At 44.5% G+C, this 18475-nt stretch overlaps 1 protein-coding gene across 1 annotated transcript in view; it reads left to right on the top strand.

The window, feature by feature from the left end:
- The window catches only part of SIN3A (SIN3 transcription regulator family member A), a 399111-nt gene that overhangs the window by 268135 nt on the left and 112501 nt on the right, over nucleotides 1–18475 (top strand). The gene's annotated exons all lie outside the window — the stretch shown is intronic.

The following is an 18475-nucleotide window of genomic DNA, read 5'->3' as shown; positions in this document are numbered from 1 at the left end:
TGTAGAAGGTATTCTCCGCGGACAGCAGGCTGATTGTTCTCACAAACCCGCCCGCCTCCCCTTTGGAGTTGAGTCTTCCCTTGAAGTGTATTGTCTTGCTACATACTGGACTGGCCGGCTCGAGCCGGTTTCGGGCGGGAAGACGGCCGCGCATGCGCGGTGCGCATGGGCGCGCGAGGACTAGCAAAGGCCTTTGCTAGTAAACTTTCCGATGGAGGGGGCTGCCGAGGACGTCAACCCATCAGTGAGAACAATCAGCCTGCTGTCCTCGGAGAATACCTTCTACAGGTATGTAGCATTCGCTTTACTACTATTTAGCATTTCTATAGCGCTACAAGGCGTACGCAGCGCTGCACAAACATAGAAGAAAGACAGTCCCTGCTCAAAGAGCTTACAATCTAATAATTTGTACCCCGCGCTTTCCCACTCATGGCAGGCTCAATGCGGCTTACATGGGGCAATGGAGGGTTAAGTGACTTGCCCAGAGTCACAAGGAGCTGCCTGTGCCTTAAGTGGGAATTGAACTCAGTTCCTCAGTTCCCCAGGACCAAAGTCCACCACCCTAACCACTAGGCCAGTGGGTCCTAAAAGTCGTGATCTGATTTTCTTTGTTTTTATACTTACACTGCTACTTTTGTCTGGCACACACTGCTCCAGCTGCCCTACAGTGCTGGCACTGTAAGCATTTTCAAAATTTATAAACTTTGTTGATCTCCATCATTTGTGCCATATAGCGGTAGAAGATGATAAACCTAAACTCAAGCTTGGCAGCTTGCTTTAACATTCGCTAGTTAAAATGATGGTCTCCTTTGCATATCAAATAGGATTTGAGAACAAATTCTTATTTAATGGAAGCTCACACAGGGGCCAGTTACAATAAGGTCAGCTAGGCTTTAAGAGATTAGCTCAGCTTTAGCACAAAATTGTGTGGTCACCCAGTGTAAAAATAAATAACTTTTTTACATGATGATGTAAGCCAAAAAGAGCATTTTAACATATGCACGTGCAACTTAGAATGCTGATATACAATTTTGCAAATACTAATTCCTTCATATCCTTCTAGTTCAGGGGTTCTCAACACAGTCCTTGTGACACACCTAGCCTTTCAGGTTTTCAGGATATCCACAAAACGAATAAGCATGAAATAAATTTGCAAGCACTACCTCCATTCTTTGCAAATCTGTCTCTTGCATATTCATTGTAGCTATCCTGAAAATCTCAACTATATCATGCTGTGAGTTTAAACACACTCAGCGCTAGTTGCTCAGTAGTGCATGGTTCGGGATAAGGTATCTTTCAAAGATATCACCAAAACAGGGAAGATAGGGTATAGGGAAGATAGGATATCCTGATAGTGAGGTTGCAAAAGAGACCGTAGTAGATCAGGTGTCCCTAAATAAAAATCAGGCAAAAGATTGCAAATTAGTACTGTCAAGTACTAAGCATGATGTAAATAGGAGCAACAAACATAGTTTGAAATGTCTATACGCGAATGCCAGGAGCCTAAGAAATAAGATGGGAGAGTTAGAATATATTGCACTAAATGAAAAATTAGATATAATAGGCATCTCTGAGACCTGGTGGAAGGAGGCTAACCAGTGGGACACTGTCATACCGAGGTACAAATTATATCGTAGTGATAGGGTGGATTGAATTGGTGGAGGGGTAGCATTGTATATTAACGAGAGCCTTGAATCAAATAGATTAAAAATTCTGCAGGAAACAAAACACTTCTAGGAATCACTGTGGATTGAAATTCCATATGTAAAGGGGAAAAGGATAATGATAGGAGTGTACTACCGTCCGCCTGGCCAGGATGAGCAGACGGATGCAGAAATGTTAAAGGAAATTAGGGACGCAAACAAACTGGGCAACACAATAATAATGGGTGATTTCAATTACCCCGATATTGACTGGGTAAATGTAACATCGGGACACGCTAGGGAGGTAAAATTCCTCGATGAAATCAAGGACAGCTTTATGGAGCAGCTGGTACAGGAACCGACGAGAGAAGGAAAAATTCTAGACCTAGTCCTTAGTGGATCACATGATCTGGTGCAGGAGGTAATGGTGCTGGGGCTGCTTGATAACAGTGATCATAATATGATCGGATTTGATATTAGCTTTGAAGTAAGTATACATAGGAAATCAAATACATTAGCGTTTAACTTTAAAAAAGGAGACTATGATAAAATGAGAAGAACGGTGAAAAGAAAACTTAGAGGAGCGACTGTGAGGGTCAAAAATTTACATCAGGCGTGGATGCTGTTCAAAAACACCATCCTGGAAGCCCAAGCCAAATATATTCCGCGTATTAGAAAAGGAGGACGGAAAACCAAACGACAGCCGGCGTGGTTAAATAGTGAGGTGAAGGAAGCTATTAGAGCTGAAAGAAAATCCTTCAGAAAATGGAAGAGGGAACCGACTGAAAATGATAAGAAATGGCATAAGGAATGTCAAGTCAAATGCAAAGCGCTGATAAGGAAAGCTAAGAGGGACTTAAAAATAAGATTGGAGGCAAAAACACATAGTAAAAAAATTTTTTAGGTATATTAAAAGCAGGCAAAAGAATCAGCTGGACCGCTAGATGACCGAGGAGTAAAAGGGGCGATCAGGGAAGACAAAGCCGTAGCGGAGAGATTAAATGAATTCTTTGCTTCGGTCTTCACCGAGGAAGATTTGGGTGGCATACCGGTGCCAGAAATGGTATTTGAAGCTGACGAGTCGGAGAAACTTAATGAATTCTCTGTAAACCTGGAGGATGTAATGGGGCAGTTCTACAAACTGAAGAGTAGCAAATCTCCTGGACTGGATGGTATTCATTCCAGAGTACTGATAGATCTGAAAAATGAGCTTGCGGAGCTATTAGAAATATGTAATTTATCCTTAAAATCGAGCGTGGTACCGGAAGATTAGAGGGTGGCCAATGTAACGCTGATTTTTAAAAACGGTTCCAGAGGAGATCCGGAAAATTATTGACCGGTGAGTCTGACGTCAGTGCCGGGCAAAATGGTAGAGACTATTATTAAGAACAAAATTACAGAGCATATTCAAAAGCATGGATTAATGAGACAGTCAACATGGATTTAGTGAAGGGAAGTCTTGCCTCACCAATCTACTACATTTCTTTGAAGGGGTGAACAAAGATGTGGATAAAGGGGGATCGGTTGATATTGTGTATCTGGATTTTCAGAAGGCGTTTGACAAAGTACCTCATGAAAGACTCCAGAGGAAATTGGAGAGTCATGGGATAGGAGGTAGTGTTCTATTGTGGATTAAAAACTGGTTAAAAGATAGAAAACAGAGAGTAAGGTTAAATGGTCAGTATTCTCAATGGAGAAGGGTAGTTAATGGGGTTCCCCAGGGCTCTGTGCTGGGACCGCTGCTTTTTAACATATTTATAAATGACCTAGAGATGGGAGTAACTAGTGAGGTAATTAAATTTGCTGATGACACAAAGTTAAATCGCAGGAAGATTGTGAAAAATTACAAGCGGACCTTACGAGACTGGGCGTCTAAATGGCAGATGACGTTTAATGTGAGCACGTGCAAAGTGATGCATGTGGGAAAGAGGAACCCGAATTATAGCTATGCCATGCAAGGTTCCACGTTAGGAGTCACAGACCAAGAAATGGATCTAGGTGTCACTGTTGATGATACGTTGAAACCTTCTGCTTAGTATGCTGCTGCGGCTAAGAAAGCAAAGAGAACGTTAGGTATTATTAGGAAAGGAATGGAAAACAAAAATGAGGATGTTATAATGCCTTTGTATCACTCCATGGTGCGACCGCAGCTCAAATATTGTGTTCAATTCTGGTCGCCGCATCTCAAAAAAGATATGGTGGAATTAGGAAAGGTGCAGAGAAGGACGACGAAAATGATAAAGGGGATGGGATGACTTCCCTATGAGGAAAGGCTAAAGCGGTTAGGGCTCTTCAGCTTGGAGAAAATGCGGCTGAGGGGAGATATGATAGAGGTCTATAAAATAATGAGTGGAGTTGAACGGGTAAATGTGAAGCGTCTGTTCACACTTTCCAAAAATACTAGGACTAGGGGGCATGCGATGAAGCTACAATGTAGTAAATTTAAAACGAATCGGAGAAAATATTTCTTCACTCAACATGTAATTAAACTCTGGAATTTGTTGCCAGAGAATGTGGGAAAGGCGGTTAGCTTAGCGGAGTTTAAAAAAGGTTTGGGGAAAATCCACTATTTCTGGGCTAAGCAGTATAAAATGTTTTGTACATTTTTGGGATCTTGCCAGGTATTTGTGACCTGGATTGGCCACTGTTGGAAACAGGGTGCTGGGCTTGATGGACCTTTGGTCTTTCCCAGTATGGCAATACTTACGTACTTATGTATTTTTTATTTAATACTTTGTAAGGACTGAGATGTACCTGCTTTGTAAAATGTATATTTTTTTCTATGTTTATTTTGCAAAGTACAGGAGAAAATGCTTTTCTGTTTCTTTTTACCAGTATTGCACTGTTTATAGAGTCTGGTTTTCTTGGGTAGAGAGGAGGGGGGTCTCTATTTCAACTTTTGTTTTTGTTTTTTTGTGGCTCCCTATTCTGTATTAGATTGGTAGGATAGAATGTTGTCACAGATTGGGTTTCTGCCAGGTGTTTGTGACCTAGGTTGGCCACTGTTAGAAACAGGATACTGGGCTAGATGAACCTTTGGTCTGACCCAGTATGGCTAATGTCATATAGATGAGGGTCTGTCCATGTTCTGCATGTACGACTGAGGTGAAGAATTCTGCTAGCATGTAGTGTCTATGTAGGAGTGTGTAACAGTGCAGCTTGTTCCAGTTTCCCAATAGTAGGTATATTGGTGCTCGAGAACCCAGTGTAATATATATAGCACTGTATTTTCATAGGTGGGTTAGGTCTGTTATGGGGTGGTAAGTTTTGTGTTCTAGGGCAGTGTTTCCCAAGTTGGTCCTGGAGTACCCCCTTGCCAGTCAGGTTTTCAGGATATCCACATTAAATATGCATGAAATTGATTTGCATATACTGCCTTCATTACATGCAAATCTTTTTCATGCAGATTCATTGTGGATAGCCTGAAAACGTGAATGGCAAAGCCCTATTTGAAAGTAGGCTCAGCCACTCTGGGGCAAGGGCCGCCTTTGGTGGCCCTTGTCAACCAAAATAAAAATCCTGAAGACTAGTGGTCTCCACATCCTGTAGAGTCACCACACAAACAAAAGCCCATCTGATTTAAACAAGGTGTCTAGCAGTGGAAGGATTGTGTGTTCTGTTCCTGAGGTGATGGTCACGATTTGAATATTTTTACTTTGTTGTTAAGAAAGGTTGCCTGCTCTGGCCAGTGCAGGGACCTCTTCTGCATCCTGCCTCCTGATGTAACTTACTGTTTCCTTGTAGGCAGGACACAACAGAGACAGCCTGTATTAATCATTGCCCGCCACAGTCCTTGAGCAACAACACAGACACTGCTGTCTAGCTGACACCAACCGGCGCCTATTTTATAAAAGTCTGCTCCCCCTGAGATCAAAACCTGGCTACGCCTCTACAGTTGACGTTTAAATGTCAGTAAGTCTGTCTCATTTTTCAGTCCAGAAGGCAACTTGTTCCATTCAGTTGGACCAGTAATTGAGTCCCCTTCCTGGTCACATTGAGACTAAGTCAATTCAAAGCAGGTAGAACCGCATTGCCATTTACCATCGAGCGTAACTTCCACAATAGCACATCTATTTTTAACTGTATGCCTCAAATAAACTGAACAGTCTTGATGCAGTGCACAGTGAGCTAGCAATAATAATTTAAATTTTACCTGAAAAACAATTGGTAACCATCACAATCTCTTCAAATATACAGAAACATGTCCATACTTAGGCAGACCAAAGATCAAACGCACTGCTGAATTTTGAACAATCTGCAATGATTGAGTACAGGTGATAGGTAACCAAATAAACAATATTGCAGTAGTCTAGGCCAGTTAAAAGAATGGCCTCCACCACTCTTATAAGATCCATTTTTAGCAACAGTCGCCGCAACCGACTCAGTAAATGCAGTGTAAAAAATGAGCTTTGAATCAGTGCGAATTTGGGGCGTAAAAGGAAAAACAAGAATCGAACGCTACTCCCAAAGTCCGCACCAGAGTAATCTTCACAGGAACTCCTGGGGGTCATGTGATGCCTGCTACGTGAGCAGCAGCAAGGGAGAGAGGCTCCTCAAACAACCTGCCAAAATCAGCTAAAAACAACGGATTCACCTCGGAAAGCGGATCCTAGACTGAATCAGTACAAGCTGCTGGGCTTATGATCAGCACTTCCTCGGGAGCCCTGGACGAGGCATGCTCACGAAGACGCAGAGAAAAGCGAAGATTCTGCAGAGGCTGGGTATGAACAAGTTAGCAGAGGTACAGCCGATGCAGAGCCTGCTACCCATACAGTCACCCGAGTGGGTACAAGAAATCTCACGATCGGTCTCTGCAGCGCTGGAGGATAGGTTTACTAAATTGCAATCCGCAGTTGATGGAATTAATGAAAAACTTGACTCCCACACGCGGCGCATAACGGAGATGGAACAACGAGTGTCAGTGGGGGAGGACTAGATGAAGGCTATGGCGGCTCAAATAGCTATGCTCCAGAAAGAGGTGGGAGACCTTAGGGACCGAGTAGAAGAACAAGAGAATTGAAACAGAAGGAATAATTTGAGAGTTATCGGGCTGCCGGAAGCAGTGGTGGACAAAAAGCTATATCAGTTCTTCGACACATGGCTTCTGGAGCGATTGGGCCTCCTGGGTGGAGAGAATAATTTTTGCTGTGATTGAGCACACCGTATAGGGTCACGGAGTGACACCACGAGCAAGCCTAGAACAGCAATTGCTCACTTTACCAACTGGCAAGGGAAAGAACAGCTATTAAAAGCATACCGAGCCCAAGCTTCTGTGGAATATAAAGGTCACAGGCTGCTCCTGTTTAACGACTACTCCACTAGGGTGGCCAAGTTGTGCAAGGCCATGGCACCAACGTGCACGGCATTGCATAAGAAAGGAATCCGGTTTGCATTGCTCTACCCCGCCAAACTGCGTGTCTGGCAGGAGGTCAGACAGTCCTTCTCCAGGAGGCTGCAGAAGTGAAGAAATTTATGGATAATATTAATAAAGATAACGGAGATGGGATGCGGGATGTTCATTGATTATGCCAGTGACTGCGCCTGTGGAAGTTGATGGCTGGATATAAAAATTGAGGCTATGAAGAAGATTGGGTTTATGTGGATGAACTCTGTCTTATACTTGCAGTTGTAATTTGTTGTTGGAACTGTCGAATGGGTTCCTCAAAGGAGAAAAAGGACCTTGCGGAGTGCTTTTACCATAAACCTGGAGGGAAACATGATGTGAACTGAAAGGTTAAATATGCTCCTTTACTAGGTGGTGAAGCAGCAGCGGGGTCTGAATTTGTCCTAGTCTGTGGTGAGGGATTTGATTTTCAAAGGGATGTTTATAATAACTGCGATGGCGGGGTTTGAGGGAGTAGCCTCCCTGTGAGGTTCGAGTAGGTGAAGAATGAAAGTTGGATACCTGGAAGTGATAAGAAGGGGGGGGGTAGGAGGGGGGTCTGGTAGGCATGGGAGTGTCTGGGTTGATGAGGGTGTGCTTGAGGTATGTATGTGGATGGATGATGGTGTGCAAGGAGGAGGAGGGGTGCAGGGGGAGAATATCGAGCATGAGTTCACTATGGGCTTGCTGGGAATGGAGGGGAAGCAGAGAAGGGGAGGATTGGTGTACCTTCTGTGTTGTTGTTTTTTTTTCTTTTTCTTTTTCTCTTTTCTCTTTGAACTTACAATATTAAATCTTGAAGGCCAGGCATGACCCGGAGGGTTTAGCTGGGAGACCTGAAGAGCTAGGTCGTTAGGGGATACGCTGTCTGCTGTAGCATTTTTTATTAGTGATGGTTAAGCTCAAAGTAATAACATTAAACATTGACAGTATCCACTCTCCTGTAAAAAGGACCAATATCTTGTCTTGGCTGAAAAAGGAGAGGGCGGATATAGCATACATTCAGGTAACACGCTTAGCAGCAGCAGAACATCAAAAATTAAAGAGAGGATGGGTGGGGGAAGTGGTGTGTTCTTCTTATAATAGTCGGCAGGAGTGGCTATATTATTGCACAAGTAATTCCCCTTCCACACTCACAAAACTGTCCAAGACAAGGAAGGTAGATATGTGCTTATTTTAGGGGAGCTATGAGGATACAACATTCTTCTTTGTTGTAATGTCTATGGTCCCAATACTCATAAATTGTTCTCTGAGTTAGTGGCTGCAATTGTACCTGACAACAATTATCAAGTTGTACTTGGGGGCAACTTCAATGTATTGGCAGGCCAATTGATAGACTGTAAACCACCTAAATCTAAAGATAAGGGATGGGATGCTAAGGGTGTAAATTTCCTCTCCTCTAGGTTGGATGTGGTAGACATTTTGGAGAATTCTACATCCACATGATGTGGAATTTACTTTTTTCTCACATCCCCATAATGTTTACTCTAGATTATCTCCTTGTGGATAGATCCCTGTTCCCAAAGGCTGCCGAGTCCCGCATAGCTGACAATGCATTCTCTGACTATTCAATGGTTACAGTAGCTATTTCATTTGTTGATGACCCGGGTGAGAGGGTGTGGAAGTTCTCCCCCTCGCTGTATAATTACATGGGCTTCCAGGTATATTAGAGAGAAAAGTGGTTAGATTGCAAAGATCATAATAGCACTTCTGGAGTGAATCCGGCTATATGTTGGGAGGCCTCTAAGGCAGTTATGTGGGGCCAAATTATATCTTACTCAGCCGGACAAAAAAATACAGCAAGGCAGAGCTTACGTCTGTCACAAGAGTATCAGCGACTGCGTAGTCAGCACGTGCTTCATATGACTGACAGTACTAAACAACAATTGATGCAGACAAGGAAACAGCTAGACACACTATTGCAGCAGAGGGCAGAGAGAGAGAGATTTATCTTCAACGCTATAGATTGCTTAAATGGGGAAGTAAGGCTGGTAAGCTTCTAGCCAACCTAGTGAGACCCCCCCACCCCGCAGGAAACAGGTCGTCACCTCTATCAAAGACGACAAGGGGAAAGCGTATACCAAGGAAGCTCAAATTAGAGAACAGTTCTTACAATTTTATAGCTCCCTTTACCAGGCTCGGGAATTTAATGCGGAAGCAGCTGTCTGGTTTGAATTTCCCTATAATGGACCAGGAAGTCAGCAGGAGCATTAAAGCCTTGAAGCTGACCAAGGCTCCAGGCCCTGATGGTTTTGGCCCGGAATGTTATCTATTGGAACTAGCAGTAGCGCCCTTAAGAGAGATGTTTAATGAGTTGGGGGGGGGGGGGGGGGGAGGAGGAGGCTGGGCCTGTATCAGAACTTGGCACATATTGTGCTTATTCCAAAACCAGGGAAGGACCCGGCACAAGTGGGCTCTTACCGGACCCATTTCACTTCTAAACTAAGATGTTAAATTGTTAGCGGCTATACTGGTTAGGTGCCTGAATGCTATGATAACTTCCTTGGTAGGTCTAGATATGGAGAAAGCTTTTGATAGCATTTCCTGGCAGTATCTTTACTGGGTCTTGGAGTGTTTTGGCTTTAAGGGAACCTTTGCTGCATGGATATCCACTCTGTATACTTTACCAAGGGCACAGCTATTGATAAACAATAAACTCACAGAAGGTTTCCCTTTGCAGAGAAGTACACTTCTTTTTTTAAATTTTTTGTTGACCATAGAGCCGCTGGCTTTAAAGATTAGGGGGAGTAGGGCTATCCAGGGTATTATAGTGGGGAGTAAGGAGATGCACATAAACCTCTTTGCAGATGACATCTTACTTTACCTGGCACATGCACCCTGAGGCCTGATGGAGGCACTGTCCTTGGCGCGGGCGTTTGGAGATCTTTTGGGACTGAGTGTTAATTTCTCCAAATCAGAACTTCTCCCCCTGTCTGGATGTCCTGGGGAGCCTTGGCTTTCCTCATTACCTATTCCACCTGTCAAAGGGCCAATGAGGTACTTAGGTATCTATCTCAGCACCAATCTAATTTTATTTTATAAATACAAAGTGGTAGACCCTCTTGATAAGATCAGAAGACTTTGTTCCTCATGGAAGGATTTACCGGTTTCACTGCTAGGTAGGCTGGCCTTGGTGAAGATACTTCTGCCTAAGTTGTTTTACTCCCTCCAGGTTGCACCTGTTGAGGAGAGATGAACGCCTTTTCCGCTCCCTGATTCGCTCTTTCATTTGGCGACAGAGGAGCGAGAATAGGCCATCAGAAGTTAATCTTGGATAAAAGCCTGAGAGGCCTGGGCCTGCCCAATCTTGGATTATATAACGTTGCAGCTTTGATGCGTTTTGTATTCGAGGGAAGCAAGGGGATATGCCGTTTCTGTCCTCCAGGTTGGATGGAAGAATGGCACAGCCCTTTGTCATTTATAAATCTTTTACATATACCCCCTGGGACCCTCCCACGAGTTGCCTCCAAGTTGAGTTTTCTTCGAACACTACGCAGGGCATGTGCTGGTGGAGAGGGTTCCAGGGCCGGTCCCCTGATTCATCGCCCTTTCTGACTTCGGTGGGGAACAATGACTTCCCGGCAGGTATGGGGGGCTCAGAATTTCGGAGATGGCATGGGGAGGGTTGTACACATATTGGGCAGTTGTTATCCGAGGAGGGAGATGCTCTTCTTACTTTCACCCGGGTCAAAGAAAGGTGGGGGCTATTAAACCGTCATATGGTGCAATACCTACAAGTAAGGCACTATTGGTTTTCCTTGAAGGTTAGATATAACAAGGATTGGATGAATGGGGATCTAGACAATATTCTTTTTCGTTTGCCTGCCTCGAGACTGGGCATCTAAATGGCAGATGACGTTTAATGTGAACAAGTGCAAAGTGATGCATGTGGGAAAGAGGAACCCAAACTATAATTGTGTCATGCAAGGTTCAGCGCTGGGAGTCATGGACCAAGAAAGGGATCTAGATGTCATCATTGATGATACGTTGAAAGCTTCTGCTCAATGTGCTGCTGCAGATAGGAAAGCAAATAGAATGTTGGGTATCATTAGGAAAGGGATTGAAAACAAAAATAAGGATATTATTCTGCCATTGTATCGCTTCATGGTGTGACCTTACCTCGAGTATTGTGTTCAATTTTGGTCGCCGCACCTCAAAAAAAGATATAGTGGAATTGGAAAAGGTGCAGAGAAGGGGGGCAAGGATGATACAGGGGATGGGACGACTTCCCTATGAGGAAAGGCTGAAGAGGCTGGGGCTCTTCAGCTTGAAGAGGCGGCTGAGGGGAGATATGATAGAGGGTCTATAAGATGAGTGGAATGGAACGGGTCGATATTGAGCGTCTGCTTACGCTTTCCAAAAATACTAGGGCAAGGGGGCAAGCGATGAAGCTGCAGTGTAGTAAATTTTAAAACGAATCTGAGGAAATTTTTCTTCACTCAACACGTAGTTAAACTCTGGAATTCGCTGCCGGAAAAAGTGGTTAAGGCGGTTAACTTAGCAGACTTCAAAAAAAGGTTGGACGGCTTCCTGGAGGAAAAGGCCATAGAATGTTATTGAATGGGCGAGGGAATAATACACTATTTCTAGGAGGGGCGGGACAAATTGCTTGTTCTTTTGGCCGCTGTCAGGGTTCTGGGCTCGATGGGCCCTTGGTCTGTCCCAGCATGGCGATGCTTATGTACTCGTTGAACAGATTGTCCACATGGTACAAGATTTTAAAACTAACTATGCCTTTGGACGGGATGGGGATGTTGTTGCAGCAGTGGAACAGGGATCTAGGCACTGAGTACACACGCACCCAATTTAGCACACTTTTCTCTACATTGCATGAAATGACTAAACCAGCAGAATTACAAGAGGCACAATATAAAATCTTGCATAGAGCCCATATGACCAGGGCAAAAGGAGCTCATCTGGGGCTATGGGACAGTGATCGCTGTCTGAAATGTAAAACTGGAAAGGGGCATCCTCATTCACACTTTTTTTGGAGTGTCCTGCTCTATCTTTGTGGAATAGGGTACTTCCCTTGCTCAAACGGGGTCGTTCAGAGGGAACTGGAGTGGGATTATAGTACCCTACTCCTGGGGGATCAGGGACTTTTACAAAGTCAGCAACTGACAGCCTCAGAGGCGATTCCTATATATGTCCCTTCTGCTGGTCAGGAAGACTATATTGCCGTTCTGGATCTCTCTAGATCAGTACCATTTGATGGTGGACTGCGAAACTACGAGAGGTAGGTATGAAAGTCAGCTTTATTCTAAATCCCTTTAATTGGGTAATAGATCATATGCTCTGTTGTGGACACGTTGTTTGGAAATGCTGGATAAATGACAGGGTGGGAGGGAGGGGTGGGGGGACAGGGGCCGATGTATGAATGGATGGATGAGAGGAGGATGCTAGAGGGTGGGTTTTGAGGCACCAGGATAGATGGAAGTGTGTGAATGTTTTGGGGGGGGGGGGGGGGGGATGTGTGGTTTACTGTAAAAAAAAAAAAAAAAAAGAAAAGTCAATGCAGAGAAAAGTACTGTACTGACGGTTGCAAAGCACATTTATAGTTAATCTTTGTTACCTATGTTTAATAGGGTTTTTGTAACCTGTTTTGACGTATGGTTGATTTCTGTATTGACAAATGAAAAAAAAAAAAAGGAACTCCTGACAAAGAAACAGAATTAGGCAAAACAAAGGAATAATCCACACCTACGTAAAGTAATTCAGTTTTGGTCACATTTGGGTGGCTTTGGCAGGACTTCAAGGGCTTTGGAGGTATCTGGAGATGCAGCAGTGGCCTGAGCCCTCAGGGGTGGCCATGGTATTTGTGGGGGTGGGGGTGGGAGGGGATGCAGACAAGGGCAGTAAACATCCCAGATGCCTAAATGAATGGTCTGAAGATGGCAGGGATGCAATTCGAGCTGTGTCCCGAAACATTCCAATGGAAAGGGGGTCTTGAGGATGAGAAGAGCTATTCCCCCAGCTCCTCCTCCTCCTCACCCATTGGACTTGCTGGAACCTGGGGAGCTGTCCCCTGAGGAGGATGAGGATGAATCCCCTGTGGTTATCTTCTTTTTTTTTTTTTTTTTTTTGCCAGGAATAGGTGTGTTTTATCCTCTATCATCTGGTGAAGACATTCCTTATTTCGAGGGTTGCCCAGGAGATCTCAGATGGGGGACCCAATCTTGGAGGATCTTTGCAAGGCCTCTTTCCCTGCCACAGTGCTCTCCTACAGATGGCCCTGTCAGAGTAGGAAGCCCTGAATATAGCTTCTGAGTGCCAAAGTATTGAGCAGGCTATATATCCTGCTGTGGGCAGATCTGACTAGGTTGCTAGGATTCACTAGGGTAGATGCCTTAATTTCACTAGTGACTAAGATACCACTATCATAGTTGAGGGAGGGATATAATTAGATTGTAAGCTCTATCGAGCAGGGACTGTCTCTTCATGTTCAAGTGTACAGCGCTGCGTAAGTCTAGTATCGCTATAGAAATAAGTAGTAGTAGTAGTAGATAGCAATGACAGGCTTATGACAGAAGAGTGGTGCAGCTCCTTAAACAGGCCTTCCACACTTCCTCATAGGATGTTCAGATGGCAGTATATGTTGAAGGAAGGGGGTAGAGGTACAGTGGTGGAAATAAGTATTTGATCCCTTGCTGATTTTGTAAGTTTGCCCACTGACAAAGACATGAGCAGCCCATAATTGAAGGGTAGGTTATTGGTAACAGTGAGAGATAGCACATCACAAATTAAATCCGGAAAATCACATTGTGGAAAGTATATGAATTTATTTGCATTCTGCAGAGGGAAATAAGTATTTAATCCCTCTGGCAAACAAGACCTAATACTTGGTGGCAAAACCCTTGTTGGCAAGCACAGCGGTCAGACGTCTTCTGTAGTTGATGATGAGGTTTGCACACATGTCAGGAGGAATTTTGGTCCACTCCTCTTTGCAGATCATCTCTAAATCATTAAGAGTTCTGGGCTGTCGCTTGGCAACTCGCAGCTTCAGCTCCCTCCATAAGTTTTCAATGGGATTAAGGTCTGGTGACTGGCTAGGCCACTCCATGACCCTAATGTGCTTCTTCCTGAGCCACTCCTTTGTTGCCTTGGCTGTATGTTTTGGGTCATTGTCGTGCTGGAAGACCCAGCCACGACCCATTTTTAAGGCCCTGGCGGAGGGAAGGAGGTTGTCACTCAGAATTGTACGGTACATGGCCCCATCCATTCTCCCATTGATTCGGTGAAGTAGTCCTGTGCCCTTAGCAGAGAAACACCCCCAAAACATAACATTTCCACCTCCATGCTTGACAGTGGGGACGGTGTTCTTTGGGTCATAGGCAGCATTTCTCTTCCTCCAAACACGGCGAGTTGAGTTCATGCCAAAGAGCTCAATTTTTGTCTCATCTGACCACAGCACCTTCTCCCAATCACTCTCGGCATCATCCAGGTGTTCACTGGCAAACTTCAGACGGGCCGTCACATGTGCCTTCCGGAGCAGGGGGACCTTGCGGGCACTGCAGGATTGCAATCCGTTATGTCGTAATGTGTTACCAATGGTTTTCGTGGTGACAGTGGTCCCAGCTGCCTTGAGATCATTGACAAGTTCCCCCCTTGTAGTTGTAGGCTGATTTCTAACCTTCCTCATGATCAAGGATACCCCACGAGGTGAGATTTTGCGTGGAGCCCCAGATCTTTGTCGATTGACAGTCATTTTGTACTTCTTCCATTTTCTTACTATGGCACCAACAGTTGTCTCCTTCTCGCCCAGCGTCTTACTGATGGTTTTGTAGCCCATTCCAGCCTTGTGCAGGTGTATGATCTTGTCCCTGACATCCTTAGACAGCTCCTTGCTCGTGGCCATTTTGTAGAGGTTAGAGTCTGACTGATTCACTGAGTCTGTGGACAGGTGTCTTTCATACAGGTGACCATTGCCGACAGCTGTCTGTCATGCAGGTAACGAGTTGATTTGGAGCATCTACCTGGTCTGTAGGGGCCAGATCTCTTACTGGTTGGTGGGGGATCAAATACTTATTTCCCTCTGCAGAATGCAAATAAATTCATATACTTTCCACAATGTGATTTTCCGGATTTAATTTGTGATGTGCTATCTCTCACTGTTACCAATAACCTACCCTTCAATTATGGGCTGCTCATGTCTTTGTCAGTGGGCAAACTTACAAAATCAGCAAGGGATCAAATACTTATTTCCACCACTGTATGTGGTAAGAGCTGTCCTACATTAGATTCATCAGTTTCCAGCATTTGCTGAGGTAGCAAGGCTTGAATTGGGAATAGGAGTTTTGGCGGATCCACTCTGACCTGATCGTGGTTTCTGCTTGGTGGCAGTGGCCTAGCGGTGGATTTGGCTGCACTTTTGGTCAGTAGATACTGTCTCAAGTCTCAGCAAGCTTCCCTTCCTTGTGTGTGTGTGGGGGGGGTGTTCAAGGGGGACTTGGAGAATTTGGTGAAGGGTTTGAGCGAAGCCTGACTTCAGCGTCTGCTTGAGAACAAGGCCCATCCCTCCAGAACACTGGGGACTAAGTCTCGGTCAAAGAACTGGGGGAGCTGCTGCTCAAGCTGGAAGAGCACTTTCTCTTCAGCAGTGGTGAAGTATCAGAAAGGTCGGCTCCTTTGTGGGGCATGGAGGAACTAGGTGATGGCCTTTTTTTCTGCCACCTCCACTATCAAAGGCCTGAAATTATCTTCAGCTGTTAGGGTCCATGGCAGCAATCCTGGAGATAGTCCCTGGGAAAGGGTGCATGAGACTGCTACAACACACACTTTTGTCTTCCTGGTCTCCTAAGTTACAGCAGTTTGAGCTGAGGCTGCCTTTTCGGGCAACTCTGTGTAGTGGATTCACTCATGCCACCTGCTAAAAGGGGTTCCACTGGATTTCCTGGAGTGGATGGTGGTAATTGCAGTTTGATGGGCTGGGGTGTCCACTGTCTAGGTCATGCTGGATGAACCATTTAGTTGGCGCTCCTATGGTTTCTTCCCCTACTGGAAAGGTAGGGGGTTTGAGTGATGTCCGACATTGCTGTGGTAGTGATGTATGTTGTGCTGTGGTGGCACGTTAGGTCATGGATCTGTACAGCTGGGCAGAGTCCCATCTTCATGGCACATATTGTTGCGGTGGGCAGCATACAAATGGACTCTTATCACCAGGTACTAGATCCAGGGCAGTAGGAGCTGTATCTTTCGGCATTCCGGTTATTGGTGGATTGCTGGAGGAAGCCCCAGTTGGATCAAGTGCCAGGTGCCCACCATTTTCAGCCACAGGAAGGGTGGAGGGGTTAAGGTGTGTGTTGGTTCAATCTTGGCTAAGTCCAGAACCTCTGATGCCCCTTCACCCCGAGGCAGCTGATGGGTGATCCGCCAGATTGTAGAACACCCCTTTCTAGAGATCTTAATAGCTTTGGACTGGACATGGTATTCCTGGTGTATGGACCTAGTCAGAATAATAGGGAGTTGCCCCTTTACTAGGGTCCAGGACTTCTGTATTGGGCCAGTTATCTTGGAGGATCTAGATCCCTTTTGACTTACTGCTTGGCCCTTGAGAGGCGTGGTTGAAGACTGGCTACGTTCCTGTAGTGGTAGCTACACATCCAAAGGTGTGAAAGTTTTCAATATCTTTGGCTTATGCATGCATCTGGAGACTGAGTGCTGGCGTAGAAAGGTGCTGTGATTTGAGCACAATGGACTGAATTACCTGTTTTTCCTGGTCTTATTGCAGGATGGTTTGGATAAAGGTAAGGCCCTCAACTTAAGGTCTAGGTTGCAGTTCTTGCTTGTTTCTGAGGCAAGGTGAAAGGGGAGTCACTGGGATTGCATATGGATAAAGTTTTCTTTCTTTATGGGGTTAAGCACATCTGTCCTTCAGGGTGTTTGATGGTGCTGCAGTGGGATCTCAAATTTGAACTTGAGAGCGCTTTCTAGTCCTCCTTTCAAGTCTTTGAAGAGGACATCTCTGTGGCATCTGTCCTTGAAAAATGTTTCTCAAAGCAGTCTGTTAGCCTGGTGGATCTCAAGAGTTGCAGGCGTGTTGAGGTGCTTTATTGAGGTACTTTCCCCAGTGTGGCATTACTTATGTATGTATATACTTATTTCAGAGTGTTTGGTTTTCATTCAAATGGCTCCTTCATTCTTGCTGAATTTCAATCAATCTGATTTTCTGGTGTTTTGATCGGACAGAGAGGGCTTTACTAGAGTCCTTCATGTTGATGTTTTCAGGACTGTACTTAACCTAGAAGTCATCAGTTATTTCAGAAGAGCAGATCTTCTGTTATTATTATTCAGTAGCCTATTTAAAGGGCAGGTGGTATCTAAGTTGACCATCACTCGTTGGTTTAAGGCCTCAATAGTTTTTGCATACATTACTAGTCACAACATAGTTCTGGATGTGCTCTGGGTGCATTTAACTATATCGCAAGCGGTCTTTCAGGCAGATTCCAGAGCAGTCACACCAGAGGATATCTGCAAGGTAGTAATGTGGTTATTTTAAACACTATAGGATCTATGTGTTGGCCAGGGAGGATAGTGACTTTGGCAGGGCAGTTATGGAAGGGGCTGCTTCTTCCTGCCTTCAGGGACAAAGCTTGGGTACATCCCACTAGTCTGGACTGGTTTAGCATAAGGAAAGTAAAATTATTCTTGTTAATTTCCTTTCATTGAGTCCTGCTAGACCAGACCAGTCCAGCACCCCTCCCAGGAAGACCACAGTCTTGGAATGTTTGTCTGCATATCCTAGCTCTTGTTTCTGGCTATGTATATATTTTGTATATCTGATTTACTTGGTGATTCCTGGATGTGTTTTGGATATTGGTTTGTCTAGATTATTGGCATACTAATGTGTTCAGGCTGCAACACTCCTTGTATGGATGATTTCACTGGAATATTCAAATTCTTTCCCTATTTGCTGGTACCGGGGACAAGGCCCACTAGTCTGGACTGGTCTAGCAGGACTAAAGAAAAGAACATTTTAACAGGTAAGAATAATTTCATCATTTAGTCAACCATCTAGCATAACTCTTCAACAAAGCCAGAAAAAGCAGTGGGCCCTTCAGCTCGTAGCAGAGAAGAGAAACGGGCATAAAAGCCTCACTAGTGCTAATGGCAGAAAAATGAACTAATTCTTTACTCCTCCTCAGACCTTGCCTTAAAACCCCACATTGTACATATCCTTCTGCATTCTTCTCTGAATCTGTGTTAAATATCTAAATATCTTCATCACTGTGTGATTTAAATGTGTTGTGCACTGATGTTTCCCTGAGGCTCTGCACAAAGTGACTAAAGTAGCAAATCTAAAATGTTGAGAATGACTTTTTTTTTTTTTTTTTTTCATTTCATGGGTCCATCAGCAGTCTATAAAAGTTACATGTTTAACTCTTATTTTTTCATATAAAAGGATAGGATTTGATATGTTGTATTGAAAATTGTTTGCTCTAACAGAATTCAT

Source organism: Microcaecilia unicolor, chromosome 1 (assembly GCF_901765095.1).
Source record: "Microcaecilia unicolor chromosome 1, aMicUni1.1, whole genome shotgun sequence".
Taxonomy (NCBI): domain Eukaryota; kingdom Metazoa; phylum Chordata; class Amphibia; order Gymnophiona; family Siphonopidae; genus Microcaecilia; species Microcaecilia unicolor.
This window is presented reverse-complemented; position numbering and strand designations above follow the sequence as displayed.